The following is a 13,739-nucleotide window of genomic DNA, read 5'->3' on the forward strand; positions in this document are numbered from 1 at the left end:
GGCCTTTGATTGTGTTGACCATGAGATCTTGCTGCATAAGTTGGAGTTTTATGGAATCAGAAACAGTGCTCTAAATCTTTTGTGGTCTTATTTAGCAAATCGTAGACAGGCGGTATACGCTGATGGTGAATGGTCCTCCATCGCCCTCAGCAACTGTGGGGTACCTCAAGGCTCCGTCTTGGGCCCCCTTCTGTTTTTAATTGCTATAAATGATCTGCCTATGAATCTTAGTTGCAATTCCTATCTCTATGCGGATGATACTACCTTGCTATCTTGTCACAGTGACCTTTTGCATCTTAAGTCAAATGTCAGAAACACAGTCAATACTGCTGCTGAGTGGTTTTCAGCTAATAGTTTTCTTTTGAATAAAGACAAAACACAATCAGTCATATTTTGCCTTAGACCTCTACATGATATAGGCCCACTTGAAGCTGAACTGTCCAATGTGGTAAAGTTTCTAGGTGTCCATATTGACAAACAACTGACTTGGTCTGATCATATAACGCAACTCTGTACTAGGTTAAGTAGAATGATTTGCCTTCTTCGTAAGCTTAATGATTTAGTTCCTATTAGTTATTTAAGATCAGTTTACTTTGCTTTATTTCAGTCTGCCTTGAACTATGGTATCATTTTTTGGGGTAATAGTTCTCATGTCTCCGATGTCTTAATATTACAAAAAAAGGTCCTGCGCATAATGGCTAGGGTTGATCCTGAGGAACATTGTCGCCCCATTTTTATTGAATTTAATATTTTAACTGTTATTAATTTATATATATTTAATATCATGTTAACTAGTTTTAAGGAAATGGACTCACATGCCATAAGGAGTGATTTTCATGATTTTCAAACTAGAAACAGACATCAATTTGATATACCCCATGTTAGACTGAGCAAAACAAAGAAAAGTCATAAAATTCTGGGCCTAAAATGTCTAAATAAATTGCCCAACAAATTGCTATCACTTCCTTACAAAGTTTTTAAAGCTAAAATTCATATGTGGCTAGTTAAGAATCCGTTCTACAAACTTAACGATTTTTTAGAATTTCCTAAACCATTAAATATTGAGTAATGATTGTACTTTTTTTTTCTCTTATAGTTATCCTCATCTGCATGTATTTTATATTATCTTTGTATATTTTGATTTGACCTTGTACTCTACATCTATTGTACTCTTCCTTGACAAATGTTTCCCAACATAATACCTTCATTGACCATTCCACATGCATTTGTAATGTCTATTGGAAAATAAAGCTTTGATTTGATTTGATTTGATTTGACACGTTTCTGACGTGTTTAAGGTGATAAAAGGTCTGATGTATTTAGCGAGAGGGAAAAATATGTTTCACAATAGGTATGGTAAATTTATGAAGAAGATAATGACATTCGAAAAAACTTTCAGTCTGGGAGAAAGGCCTAAGTAATCTTTTCAGGTACCCAAAACTAGCTTTTTTTTAAATTTCACCGTGATTATGTTTTATGTTAAGTTAATCAAATCGCAAATAACACTTTTTATTTAATTAAACATCTAACAATTGAGCTACGCTGAACTACAAAACAGCAGATGTAATTACAATTAAATGTTAACAACCAATCTCGGCAATTTGAAATGTTAATAATCAATAATCAAACATAGAAAAGCTTATTAGAGTTAACAGCCAGCTAAATCAGGATTAATTGCAATGTTTTTATCCAGTTGTGCCGTGGTAAGTTGACAACACGGGACTAAAGCCAGCTGAAAGAGAATCATTAATCCCAATCATAGCGGACACCGTATGTTGGACATTAACCGGATCAGGTCAAGTCTAGAGGATTGTGGGTAAAAAACTAAAAAGTGGGTTTATATGAATTAATATTTTTTTTCTTTTTGCAGTTCAGATAATGAATTGACCTAAAATTAATCAATTAATTTAAGATGTTATTCGTTACAGTAAAGATTAAAATTTTTATCAGCGGTAAGGTGAAGTACGATACAAAAGAAGAGTTAATCAAGGTAGCAATGCATAGATCCTTCTCGTAAACAATATTTGAAACTACTGTATCCATAATAATTTGACGTAACCTTACGTGATGTATTTCTTGTAAACATACAAGAAGTTAAACTGCAATTTTACCCATTCTCTCAACTCAGAACATGGAAAGGTAAAAACCTATCGATGATTTGTTTGTTTGTCACGAACTAGACATTTTACCAGGCGTCATACTGTTTTTATCTGTTGTTTCCCATTATTATATTTTCTAGTTATTGGTTTTCGTACGTTTGCTCTCTTGTAAAATACTATTTTATTATATTTGACGTAGGCCTATGTAAAACGTGCTATGGTATCTCAAGAAATAAGTTTAGGCTGCCCTAGATTTTAAAATGGAACAATTAATTAAACAATAATCAATTGCTATTTTGTAGGACACTAATAGTAGGTCTAACAGCTGTAACATATAAATATGTCAACATTATAGAAAACACCAGGGATTGTGTATTGTGTATTGTGTAGTGGTTTTACCTGTGTTTTACAACAATGGTCAGTCGCAAAATCATACGATATCGACCAATAACCATTCTGGGGCAACGTAAACGCACAACATTGTCCACTTGAGAACCGTTAACAATTAATTGCGGAATCACAGGTCAAACATAACCTAGAAACAGGAAGGAGGTCAACCTACTGGAACGACTAACCTGTTATTTAGCAGAGCCAATGAGTAGTCTCCAGTGGTCGTGGAACACAGTATAATCCTCCAGTAGCTATGCAGCACTATGATATGAATTTGTCACTATCACAACACAAGTATCGACACGACAGTTGTCACTGTTGACGACGTTACCGTTGCGGCTGTCCCGGTCGAACTGACCCGATCGGTTTCGGCTACACTCGGCTGCTCCCGACCTCCCCCTGACTGTAGCGCTCCTGGCGGCACGTACTCTCACTGACGGTAAGCTCACGGTTCATCCGGGTCATTGGTAATGCGTGTCCTGCAAATCAGGATGAAAACTCTATAATTGCCTAAAACAAGGAAAAACATTCATTGCAATTTCAAAATAAAATAAAAAATAGTCATTCAAAGTTAACTACGAAAAAATACATATTTAGAAAGTACACAATGCTTTCTACTCTACAATGTTATGCCATAGCAAAACAAACTCTAGTAAGGAAAACAAACCATCTTTTCAAACAATACGTTTAACCATGGACTATTGGATACTGAAGTTTTATCAATAGTCAAAGCGTTAACTTTACAAATCCTCAATGATGTCTGGACATTTGTTGATAAGCCAATTTTTATCGTGCACATGTTTGAAAAGTTTACCTTATTGTTCCTTGGTACAATCACAGAGAGAAATTATAAAAAAATATTGTTTATTTGACATCAGGACTGTTTAGATCGTTTTGAAGTGTCTCCTTATTCTGAAAAGTTTTTTCCTTGCCTAGAGGATTATGGTCATGATTTTATTCATGAAGTACAGCTAAATTTTACCAAACATTTGGAGAGGATATAGCTAAAAATGGAATCAATTATTTGTTGTATTCGGATTGACAGGATATAGTTCAATAATAGAGTCAATCATTAATATCAATAAAGAATAAATAAAGTAATTCATATGAATTACTGCCCACAAAATGTTGACGAAAATACCTGTACATGTAAAACAGCTCTCTGAAAACGCAAACATGATGTTTATATGTGTGTTAGTAAAAATTCTATACCCATTCATAACAGTTCCGCTGAAATCAATGCTCAACCCGTTCAACGCAGTGCTACAGATCTCTGGGTTGAACCTATTTTTCCACCTACAGTGTTTCATATTTTATACGGAAAGTAAATAAAAGATACGTCTAAAAACACCTAAAGTTTACTTTCCGTAAATTTATCAACCCGGACAATGCTGAAGAAGCATATATTATGCATATTATGTGTTATATTTTATACGACACACTCTGAGGCATTTTCTTCGAACTTGCAGTATTTTAGTACATCAGTAAAATAAATAGTCAAAGGACGCTTTTCAATGTTATTAGTTAGAGGTTATTGAGTTATACCTAAAGTTGTTTCAACATACCCAAATATATTGGATTCCTGTACTGTGTTCCATATTGTGATGTGGTTTCATTTAAATTCAAATTCAACGTTTTTACCCATGATTTCGGATTGCAACTTGTTTAATAAACACTACGAAAGCGGATTAGAATTAATTTGGAAGTCTTTGTGTTTCATTTGAAACATAAAAATATACTTATTTTAACTGGCTATTCGAGTCGTTGAAACCATTTTAGGCTACGCCACGTGGAAGTTCAAAATATGGAGATGGGGATTTTCTGAATTAAATATTGGTTTGTATTCATTACAAAATAAAAAATCATTTAATCAGCTCTTACTCTGTCTGTGTATTGGCGAAATTATTGATTTTCTTTAGGTTACACAGATTCAATCAATCTGAATCAAACTTAAGGGAAATCAAATACAACAATCCAAGGGTACAAAAGTTATATTTTTTTATTTTGTTTTACTAGTTATTTTAATCCCACATTCCCATCATAGGACGCTAGGATCCAGCCCGGAACTGTTTTTACACATTACTTCAGACTAGTCCTAGAAGGTCGAGGCATTATAACATATTTAAAGATCCACTGGCAATTGACTGGATTTGAACTCAAGACATTTGGAACAGAGACCCCGCAGTTCTACGAGACCAACCAGCTTACTCCCTGGTAACAATAGTAAGAGAGTAATTAATTGTTCACTACATTAGCTAAAAAACACATTATTGACCTGAATCTAGTAAGATCCAATATTAACTTTAAATTTTCAGCTAAATTCCTTTTTGGACATAGAATTTTAACCGCTAGTACATACGCTCTGCTGAGCCATGGGTGCTATCCCAGTTTATAGAACCCCTCAATTTTAGGCCTAAAATTAAAACTTAAATATCTGACCCTAAGCGGTTTTAATTAGTGTAATATCACAAGTAAACCCGTGGTTGGATAATGACAGTTACAACAGACAGGAAGACTAGCCATAAGTCGCCTAAGAGGATTATAATGACACAAAACACTACACAGAGGTCCACAGTGTTCTTGCTCATTTGGCGCAAGGATATCTAAGAGTCTAAAAAGTTCCTCTACATAGTAAACCGACTGGGTTTGACAAAATAATACTAAGCAGACATTAGTACATACACTTCGCAAAAGCTGTATTCAACAATGTTCATGTTTGTGAAAGAAATCCAAACTCTAAATTCAAATGCTTACAAAACTTGAAACAAAGAGAGTTCTGTGAAAAATGGAAGGATTAAGGATGAAAAAGTTATGAAACCGTTTGCGAAGAATGAACAAGCAACAACTTTTGACATAAACATTTACTTAACACTTTAGGTTTTCTCAGTAAGATACACTTATCCTTATATTGTTGACAGTTGCCTATGTGTATTTTGTATGACATCTGAAGATTATTGGAAAACTTTGAGCTGTATTATTTTGTATTTGTTGTTTGTTCGTGTAAAGTTTTTTTCACCTAAAATTGCAAATTCGCCATTTATTTAAATAAAACCCGTGTTAGCTTAAGATGCTACCCAACATCGATTTTCTAGTACAAGGTTCTAGGAGTGATAAGACAAAACATGCTGGTTTAAGTCCAGCACTATCTTATCGCTATGTAAATCTAGGGGGGCGATTTCCTGGGTCCAAATCCCTCCAAATACCAACAGATTTTATCCAAGTTATAATGCCGCAACCCTACGCCTAGCCTGAAGTAATGTGAAAAACAATCCCTGGCGAGAGTCTAGCGTCCTTGGAAAACTTCGTAAGATTACGGCAGATTATCAATTCCGTTGTGATAAGCATTTCAGGTACATTTATATATATTAACGCAAAGGGAGAGACTGTACCTTTTATGTTATAAAAAATGCAGTTTTTGTTATTATAATAAGATAATCTCCATTTCTTCCTGACAAAGACAAGATATTACACTAAGTATATAAAAGAACCTTTTTATGGTAAAAATCTAATATATAAAATTCTCGTGTCACAGTGTTTGTCTGCAAACTCCTCCGGAACGACTTCACCGATCGTTATGAAATTTGGTGTGTAAATTCTGTAGGTATGCGAATCGGACGTAAACTATTTCCCGTTTCGAAATTCTTAAAAGGGCTCCGCCCCAGTGGCTCTGGAGTTTCCCATGTTAACCTTATGAGAAATGGAATTAATGAATCTTAACAGCTGTTTCAATTAAACAGGTTGGTTCTGTTCTATGATGTTCAATAGCATTAAAGTTACAAGGATTACCAACAGGGTGCAGCACTATTATTTCTTTTACATTTATGACAGCTAATTTGCAACCAAAAGGTGAGTGAGCGTAGCGAACGAACTTCAACCTGGAGGCGAGTTAGCGTAGCGAACGAGCTAACCTGAAGGCAAGTGAGCACAGCGAACGAGCTCCAACCTAAAGGTGAGTGAGCGTAGCGAACGAGCTCCAACCCAAAGGTGAGTGAGCGTAGCGAACGAACTTCAACCAGGACGTGATTGAGCGATGCGAACGAGATCATCTTGAAAATTAAACGTAACGGTACTTTCTTTCCATCGGTCTGTCTTAGGGGAAACCTATAACTTAGGCGATACGAAGTTCGCCGGGTCAGCTAGTAAATATATAAAGATTTCTACAGATTATTTTTGCGAAATCAGGTCTAAGCTGCCACAGTTATCGGCTGACACTGCTTATAGTATCATTACTACTTTTAATACAAGTTATTTTTATAATTCCATTCATTAGGTGTGCTATTCCCACATATTCTGACGTCACTCGGAATGCAAACAAAATATCACCTGATTGTAACTGTCAAATTAGTATGTATTTGTTTTGATTTGATTGTTATTGTTTTTATAATAATAAAAACAATAACAACCAAATCAAAACAAATACTAATTTGACAGTTACAATCATGCGATCTTTTGTTTGCAATCCGAGTGACGTCAAAATATGTGGGAATAGCACACCTATGTTTTTTCCTTCCACCATGCATTCCATTGGTGTAGGATTGGAAACACTGTTGTCTTGGTTACCGAATGGTATTATTTTTTATTTATTTTTGTAATTTTGGCAGCTGTCAGATGTGTTTTGTTGTGGAGTATATTTTTGGGTTATGTTGTGAGTTCAACTTTCAAACTTATGCTGTAATGAAATAGTTTTTGTGGTGATAAACTATGCAAATATGGCTAAAATACGAAATTTGGGTTCTAGAAGATTTCATGGAGACCAGTCTAGATGATGGAAGGAGAGAAGATAATGATGCCCTGGAGGGTTGAGGTTATGATGAGAAGTGTTCAATGTTTGTGATTTTCAAGTATGTTTTTCTGACCTTTAAGTACACATAGGTCAAAACCTTATACATAGTGACTTGAAACTTTGGAAACATTATTTTGGATACTTGGTGAGTACATTAAAACAAACGTCTATTGATTAGTACTGTAATACTTTTTGATATTTAAAAATATTTACGGCTGCACTTTACTTTAGGTCCTACACTCATTCGAATGAAAATATCGATCGATATATCGATTTTTCGATATATCGTTCGGTTAGTTAGGTAAGGTTAACCTAACCTAACTAACCAAACGATATATCGAATGAAACAATCGAATAATCGATATTTTCTTTCGGTTGTTTGTGTAGAACCTAAAGTAAAGTGCAGCCATATTTACTTTTATTTTAAGAACATCGCATTAAAGTTTATAATTAATCGTGCAAATAATCAGTATGATAGATCTAGTGATGTTCATGCTATGTGTACTTGAACTTATATAAAATCACCATTTAAAATCATTGAAAACACAGTCTCCTCTTTAACAAATGTGGGAAAGTAATAAACATAACTGACCATGTATCGACCAACCAGTGTATATAAGGTTACATAGCATTTAGTAAAATTTAGAAAACTTAATAGAAAGAATCAAATAGCCAAATCCAGTGTAACCCACACCACAGCCGGGACCGGGAGTAGGTCAGATGGGAGATGGGTGACTTGTGACTAGGCAGAGAGGTAGAGGATGCGCCAAGATCTCTCGAAAGTGAAAGTTCTTGCACTTTCACCCGAGAACGAGTGTCTGGGAAACACGACTAATTGACTGGGAAATTATTAATTTGATCATCGCCGTCGTGGGCCACGATGTCACGGCGCGGTGACAGTTGCAACTGTGGGCGTTACGTTGCAACCGCTACCGCAGCGGAACATGTTACACGACAACCGTTACCGCAGTGGAACATGTTACACGAACACTGTCACTTGTCGTTCTCACTATCGTTTTTATTGTGTCTTCAAGATAAAGTTTTGAAACTTTTAAGAAAGTAGGCAATACATTTAGGATGTTGAAATTAAGGAAAATGCGTCTTTGCTATTGAGTAGTTCATCGTGTAATATTTACAGGAAGAAGCTATCTAATACAAAGGTTTTTTGTTCATAATGAGTTTTATAGGAAATAATCTGTTGCCGTAGGCCTCATGGTAAGACGTTGTAGTAATAGAGATCGATGGGTAAGACCTAAATCCGGGACGAATTTAGTTGTCCGATTTGATGATTTTGATGTCTCCAAAAACAAAAAACACAAATTTTATTCAATTTTTGAGATGTATGGGTTATTATTTAAGAATTAGCCGATTAAAAACCACCTCTAAGAAGATAATACATGTATGGGTCAAAAGGTTGAAAAATTACAATCTTTAAAATAATTGATAACATAACGTGGTTATCTGAATTCACTATCATTATCATGTACCATCTAAAATCCTACGAATCTTTTTATCAAACGTTGTAAACATTTATCTCAACACTATATCCATTGAAAGAACAACCTAGTAAGTAACTTCATTGTTTATAAACCCGTTGAAAACTTGAGCAAAACGCTGCAATAACCGTTATCAATTTTAGTTTGTGAAGGAGTTGACAACCCGCTCCATCTTGCGCTGTTCATAAATAAATATGAGATACATTACCCACCACTTACATGATAGGCTTGCAATCTTCCAGCAAGGTACTGCATAATGATTTGTTTTTAATGATAAGCAAGCATTTTTTTTTAAATTACGAATCAATTATTATTTCCAAATTATTTTTTAAGAGGTGACCCATGAGCAAATTTGCACTATATGGTTCAAACTGAATTCCAGGTAAAAATAATAATGCAATACCCTTTTACTTTTCAAATATTTAAATCTACATACTTAAGAGTGCTTTACATACCTTAATTTGGTTGCAATTATCAAGAAATGTGTCAATTTAGATTCCATTTCCACTATTTTGGCTGTCTGTTGTTTACAATCTGACTGTGCTTAAACATTCATGTATAGGATCAGCTGTTAAATTACAATTCGTATTGTAACCGTAATAAATACAGTTGGTCAGCAATACTGGATCTTTGAAAGTGAACTCGAAATAATTGAAAAGCAAGGAGTGAATGCGCTAAATCATAAGCTAAAAAATTAAATCAATCGTGAAAATTGGTAAGGAAGACAACTAAATAATATGTTTGAAATTAAATCCTTTAGTACGGTATACGATTATCCACGATATTATCTCTTCATTGAGTTAAAGCTGGGGTTTCCTAGGCGTGGAAGCGGAGAGCGGAGAGGAACGCGGAGAGCGGAATAGAGATTAACATGGTGTTCCGCTTCGCTTGTAGGAAAACAGTAACATTAAATTACCTAAGACAAGTGGAGTCTGCTCTCCGCGTTCCTCTCTCCGCTCTCCGCTTCCACGCCTAGGAAAACCCGGCTTACCCTAATTCATTGAGTTATTTTTTTAAGTTTTAGTAACTGGTCAATAATCATAATATTTTTGAATTGAGTAATGTAAGTGAATTCTCTACATAGGGAATAATCTACCTATTACCCTAGATCTCATAGGTCTGAACCTGGGATCGCTTTGCTTATTCTTGTTTATGTCCACAGATGCCACAAACACCATCCATTCACATTCATATATATGTAGAACAACAACTGAGTAAAAATTATGCGGTTTAACGTGTAAACCTACGTTTATTCGATCGAGTTTCTATCATCGGACTATGGGAATAGAGTTATTAGTTAACTGACGGTATTTAAATAAAAAATACATTAACACAATTTATATGTAAACTACTTATTCTTTACCTATTATTTTTAAGGCCTAAATCCTTTACTGATATATAAAAAAAAGTCCCCGCAACTGTTTAGTGATATTTTTATATATGCACAGATATTGTTTATCCATTCACACACACACACACACACACACACACACACACACATAACTTTTGTGGGTCAAGGTAAACGATAATTGAAAATGTGATGTAAAAAAATTTAATATATGTTGTAATACAATTTACAAACTAACTTTTGTTTCATCATGATTGAAAATCAATTACTCCGTTCAGACCGTATTGTTTTCTCTGATAATTGTAAAATGAGGTGAAGAAGGAATCAAGTGGTGAAAAGAACGAAAAGAGGAGAGAGCAGGGAGGTGTCATTGTTTAATTACAACTGAAAACCATCTTTAATTTCCTTTGGTTTTGATGAAAACATTTCCCATCTTTTGAAAGACGATTTAATCTTTTGATAAAACATTCCTGAATGTATTTTTAGAGAAAACACTTTGGTTTTCATACCATTGTCATTTTTATGTTTAATTTTCATGATTTAATGGGTCAGTTTAGTTCGATTTGAATGTATAAATATAGGTTTTTGTTAAAACCTCGGCGAAATTATGCTATAATTTTTGTTTATATCACTAAGTTCTAGCCCGAGATTTATTTTCATTACTTCACGCTAGGCTTTGAGGTTGTGGTATTATCTCTTTCATAAAATTCATTAGTGATTGGCTGGATTTGAACCCGGGACCTTCAGAACCACTCTACCACTAGAAAATCTCACTCCCCATGATATTTAAACATAATATAATATCATAATATTTAGAAATCTGTTTTAAAATTACGTCAAATTGATTTAATGTGCAATTTTGCTTAAAACTACGTACTTTTTTTTCAAATTATACATTTTATTCGTCCTTTATGATCGCTATGTTTGTCCAAAGAAGGATGATTTTGTGTAAAAGCACGTGAGACAAATGGATAATATTTTTATTTACAAGATTGCATTAGCACGAAACTATGAACAACGCTTTCAACTATTTTTTTGAATAACCTGGTTGGTTTCATTAACATATATTGTCCACACTTTAGTACAATAAATCACTAAATTTCCAAATAACACTCAACATGAGTACCACAACCCATTTATCCTTCCAAATTGCTTATGTCGAAAAAATATTTAAATTTCCGCTGGGAAAACATAACTGGGACGGGTGGCGTCGTCCTGTAATTCAGCAGGTTACGAATTGTGGATATTTATATGCATGCACTGTGGATGCTATACTCCCTGGTGTGGATTAACGTCCGCACGAGTGACTACTACGACTATCCGCAGTACTATCCTGAAAATTAGACCAATTCATATATACCAAGGCAAAAATGTGGTTCGGATTCCACTATAAACTGTAGGTCCCTTAGTTGCCGTTAGCAAGTATGGGCTATTAATTAATAGCTGTGTCTAAGGAATAAGTCGGCCTTAGTCACTACCAAGACTACAAGATCGCGCTACTCATCTCCATTCATACTTGGTTTAAAATGCCTACTTTGTATGGTCGTCATTTCATTGAAAAGTATTCAAGCATTAAAGGAGTATTCTTACTTCATAGCCCAAGGCACTCTATTTCACATATAAATAAGGATAAGAAAGTGATTTTAGAAGTAATAACGGGTGAGATGAGCACAATGAGTGTATACCAACACTTGTGGCATCGTTCCATCCCTTATGTCCCATCACGCCATAACGCCGCGCCTTTATATTCTTTATAACGCGGCGTTATTGCCACGGAGGAAATAAAGCTTTGATCGCCAAATGAACAATATATCACTCAACTTTATTTAACTTATTAAAATTCGTATTAGTGCTGTTGTGTAATATAGTCTTTCGAAAATAAAATATTCTCTCTTAAGTGTATACTTAAAATGTTTTAGGTTTCTGTTTGAACCTGATGACAGGTGTGACTGAAAAATGTGATTGATATTGTAAAATATCCTTATATATAATACGTGAAGGCGATTTCTACGAAACACTACTCCTCCGTTAATAATGGACGGATTTTTACAAACGATGTCTCCAAATTAAGTATTTTTTGTGTAGACGCCCCCTTTCACCAATACCTGTAGTAAAAGTTCTCGGGCTTTGCTCCATCCACAGGCCATCAAAATCCCAATGTATTTCTTATGAAGAAAATATTTTGTCTATTTAACAGACGAAAAATTTGTATTAATTACAGCTGTGCATAGTAAACACATATGATACACACAAAAGCGTTCGTTTTCAGAGTGGATTAATTTGTTTTCAGTTTCAATAATTGGAGTGGAGTGAGCGTTCGTTTTCAGAGCGAGTTCGTTTTCAGTTTCGATAACAACTGTAGTGGAGTGATTGATTACAGTATTTTTGATATAATCGGTAAGCGGAAATTATGACTGCTATTCGTTTTGAAATAACGCCTGGAATACTTTGCGATTGCTCGAATTCGAGCAACAGGTGCACTAGTCTTATATATAGGGTGTTCCACAAAGAGGTGGCCATTTTCAAACTTATATACCAGAAGCAATAAATATGCTACAAACTGTAGACTTCACTGTTGCAACAAACACATGTAAATACTCAAACCCAACACAGGAAAACTGCAATCTTAGAAAATACACATTTCCCTGTATTTTCACGAAAATATTTTGCTTTAACAAGTCAGATTTATTCCCCATTGAGTAGTAGATTTAGGTTTAATGATTACTTGGGTTTGCTGCTACAGGGAAGGTACAAAAGTGTGTTTATTGGGTTAATAAATGGGCCTATGTGTTGTATAGATGAAACATACTTGTACAGAATTTCCTTTATTTGTCGATTTTTATTATTTAGTCAATTGAACATCCAAAAACCTAAATTCATGTGCGAAGCAAACAGTTAGAACATTTGTTTCAATAGAGATATTTAAAATTATATTAGTTTCTAACAATTGTCCAAACAACTCTAAGATGTAACTAAAGCTACTTGAATTTAAGCATAAGGTTTTCCTCAGCGATATGTTTCATACTATGCGGCTCATTGAGCCGCACGGGTTCTCTAGTTTAATTAATATTACTTGTTTCTATTTTGTATATCTCATTCCTCCCTCAACATGTCATAGGCAAATGTATTTTTATTATATTTTATAAGATAATAAATGTTGCACCGTTGGTAAAAGTGGTTGGCCGTCTCAAATGTTTAACATACCAAAAGGTAATTTTTCCAATTTAAAACATAAAATATAGGCAATTTTAGCTTAACTTTGTATAGTAATTTATGTCTGATAGGTACTGATCCTGTAATGTAGATTTTGACCAGCGCTCAAAACTATCGTTGAACTGATTATTTCTAGAATTAATTCAACGACTCAAAATGTAAATGTTTAAATATAAATTCTATTTAACGTTCTATTTCATTACACTCTTAATTGCAACGCCCAATCAAACTTAAATAAACAAATTTAATGGCAAAACAAATTGCTGCATTACAAAACAATCGATGTTTTGTAATTTCCATTAAACACATTACTCATACATAACCCAACAACGAGAAAAACCACACAAAGACAACTACCATTGTTGCGACCATTGTGCACACCATTGTTGCATACCATTGCTACACACCAT

At 34.4% G+C, this 13,739-nt stretch overlaps 1 protein-coding gene across 3 annotated transcripts in view; it reads right to left on the reverse strand.

Moving 5' to 3' along the window:
• Window positions 1–9,261, reverse strand: part of LOC129001968 (putative polypeptide N-acetylgalactosaminyltransferase 9) — a 405,810-nt gene extending 396,549 nt beyond the window's left edge. For 2 of the 3 annotated variants that reach the window (XM_054429421.1, XM_054429418.1), the window contains exons 1-2: window positions 9,224–9,261; window positions 2,675–2,968 (exon numbers count right to left, since the gene is read on the reverse strand). The gene's annotated coding sequence lies outside the window, so the exon portion shown is untranslated. The remainder of the gene's footprint in view (window positions 1–2,674; window positions 2,969–9,223) is intronic. The other variant, XM_054429420.1, reaches the window with a different exon arrangement.
• Between the last annotated feature and the right edge of the window lie 4,478 nt (window positions 9,262–13,739).

Source organism: Macrosteles quadrilineatus, unplaced genomic scaffold (assembly GCF_028750875.1).
Source record: "Macrosteles quadrilineatus isolate MER2022 unplaced genomic scaffold, UCM_ALF_1.0 Scaffold_9__3_contigs__length_116548681, whole genome shotgun sequence".
NCBI classification, from domain to species: Eukaryota; Metazoa; Arthropoda; class Insecta; order Hemiptera; family Cicadellidae; genus Macrosteles; species Macrosteles quadrilineatus.